Source organism: Octodon degus, unplaced genomic scaffold (genome assembly GCF_000260255.1).
Source record: "Octodon degus isolate 3935 unplaced genomic scaffold, OctDeg1.0 scaffold00011, whole genome shotgun sequence".
In the NCBI taxonomy this organism is placed as follows: domain Eukaryota; kingdom Metazoa; phylum Chordata; class Mammalia; order Rodentia; family Octodontidae; genus Octodon; species Octodon degus.
The window spans coordinates 20,511,477-20,514,427 of record NW_004524587.1 but is presented as its reverse complement, the minus strand read 5'-3'; the positions used below and the strand labels follow the sequence as shown (position 1 = coordinate 20,514,427).

Genomic DNA, 2,951 nt, shown 5'->3' with positions numbered 1-2,951 from the left:
CACACACACACACACACACACACACACACAAATAAATAAAATTAAAAAAAAATGTTTCAGTGGACACCCACTCTGGGCTCTTCCTGGAAATCAAGCAGCTATACTCCACTTCATTTCCAATAACACTCTCCTGACTTTCTCTTTTGGTTTGCAACTATGTTCCTCAAAGTTATGAGACCACAAACTCTGCTTATCTGACACCAAATGGATCGGGGGTTGTACTATTAGTGTCTGATGCAAATCCCCATGTTGAAATCTTCACCTCTAGCATGACAGTATCAGCACGTGAGTCCTTTGGGACGAGAACTGATGATAAGGGCAGAGGGCTCCTGAGTGGGATTTTCCTCTTACTTATGAGAACCAGAGAGCTCCTTTGGCTCCCTGTTAGGTCACAGAGAAAACAGCAATCCAGGGACCTAGAATTAGGTCTTCCATCTCCTTAAAAGACACCAAATCAGTTTTGTTTTGTTTTGCTGGTACAGGGTCTCAATACACAGTTCAGACTTGTCGTGATCCTCCTGTCTCAGCCTCCTCAGCACTGGGATTGCAGCAGTGCATCACCAGGCCTGGTACTGGGGCAGGCACAGCATAGGGTACCAGGGATTGAACCTAGGTCCTTGTGCTTACCGGGCAGACACTTAGACCACTGAGCTATCTCCTCAGCTCAAGACACCCAATATTTTCATCCTTGATTTTTTAGCTCCTAGAACTCTGAGACAAACTTCTAGTCTATATAAATATATGAGATACTGTTACAGCAATAGGGTTAAGCAGATGTCTTCAAGCAAAGTTGCATAATAGAATCAATAGAGAATATAAAAAAGAGGGAGGAAATGACATTATGAAAAATGAACATTGAATAATTGCCAAACACAGTGAGAAGCATTTTAAATAAAATATCTTATTTAATTAATGCAGTTATTCATGAAAATATGCTGATCATTTCTTCTTGTTCTTATACAGAAGGAGAGTAATGCTTTGGAGAGCTACTTAACCAAGCTGCAAAAGTTGAAAGGCCGAAATTCAAGATATTTGATTTAAAAAACTGTTTTCAAAACACACGTTGGAATATAGCAATAATTTATAAAATGAATACAGTATTTTAAGTGTGTAATGGTGCTAGGTATCTTACTGGACATTTAAAATTCACATCAAATATAGGTAGTAGATGCTAGAGTGATGAATAAAAAAGGTACTAGGGATAAATAACTGGCTCAGGTTCATAGAGAAGTGCTCAGTTTTCAATGTATGTTTCTCAACTTCAAAGTTAACTGTATGTTTTCTTTTAAATTTATGAAAAGCAGAACAAAATTTCATAATAAAATAATAAGAGTAACAATAGTTATTACATAGTATATTGTTATCTTCCAAATAACTAGAGGATGAGACATGGAAACCACTCTGTTGGTTGATTCCTTGGCTTTGAAGAAGGTTTTTAATTAGATATGATTCAATTTGTTGATTGTTGATATTATTTCTTGTGCCAATAAAGACTTGGGTGAAGCTTTTGTCTTCAAGAGTTGTGTCTATTTTACCTCCCAGTAGATTAAATGTTCCTGTTTTAACTTTTAGATATTTGAATCATTTTGTTTTCATCTTAACACATGGTGAGATGTGTGGGTCTAGTCTTATTCTGCATATGGCTATCCAGTTTTCCCAGAACTACTTATTAAAGAGACTATCTTTCCTCAAACATAAGTTGTTGATTCCTTTGTAAAAGATCAAATATTTTTCTGTGGCTGGGAATGTCTCTGCTTATTCTATTCATCTTCATTGATAGACATGCCTGTTTTTGTGCCAGTGGCATGCTATTTTTTATTTTTAGTATGATTTTAAATAACCATAGATTTATAATGTAATTTCAAGTCTGGGATTGTGATGCTCCCTGCTTTGCTTTGGATAATCAGGATTGTTTTGTTAATCTCTGTCTCTTCTGACACCATATAAATTTTAAGATTTTTTTCTTCTCTGTAATTGATGACATTGGTGTTTTGATGTGGATTGTGTTAAATGGGAGATATACCCATTTTAATTATATTAGTTTTGCCTGACCAGGAGCTAGAGATGTGTTTCCATTTTCTTATAATCTCCCGATTTCCTTTTTATGTCTGATGAAATTTTCATCGCAGAGGTCTTCCACTTGCTTACTTTAATATCTAATTGATTATATTTTTGATGTTACTATGAATGGTATTGCATTGCTAATTTCTTTTTCAGTTAGTTAAGTATCATTGTACCTAAATGCAATGGAATTTTATGTGTTTACTTTGTATCCTCCTGTAGTGCTGAATCAAGTCTAGGAAAACTTATGGTTAAATGCCACAAAATAGGTGGCAATGCCTTTCTCATATGTCTGTTGTCATGCCCAAGGGCATCTTCCATCCTTGTCAAAGGAAGTGCTAAACTTCTTCCTTTTCATACAACACCATGAGTTTGATTTTGATAATCTTCCTTATAGAATACTATCTTCTATGTCTTCTTAATAAGGCCATTGTGAAGTCTACAGCATTGCAAAATTGCAACTCTATACACATTGACAACACAAGAGCCAGGAATGAGCTAGGTGATTATGTGTATTACTTAATCAAGCAAACTTGAAGTTGTATGTAAGAGCATTTTATGACTTCTACTATGCTATGTAAATGTGATACAGTTGGTTAAGTGCTATTAATTTTGCAACTTGTTATGAATAGGCCAGAAAACTAGAGAATATTGGGAGAGAGAAAAGAGAAACTTTCTACCCTGGAGAATAGCGGTAGAAGATGGCTTCCAGTCCCTTGAGATAGCAGCCTCAATGGGAAAACCACAGGCGCTTGCAGCAATTTCATCTTGACCTAAGCAAAGCTGAATCATATGTATCTGTCCATCTCCATCTATAATGGAATCTTTTCCTACCTAGCACATCTACAAGTATGTGGGGAAAAATTCAGACCATGTCAGTCTAGTCTCAA

At 35.9% G+C, this 2,951-nt stretch overlaps 1 non-coding gene across 1 annotated transcript; it reads right to left on the bottom strand.

The window, feature by feature from the left end:
• Positions 1 to 2,300: 2,300 nt before the first annotated feature.
• Positions 2,301 to 2,426, bottom strand: LOC111815145. Its single transcript, XR_002819928.1, has one exon. It is a non-coding gene; the product is annotated as a U6atac minor spliceosomal RNA (small nuclear RNA).
• Between the last annotated feature and the right edge of the window lie 525 nt (positions 2,427 to 2,951).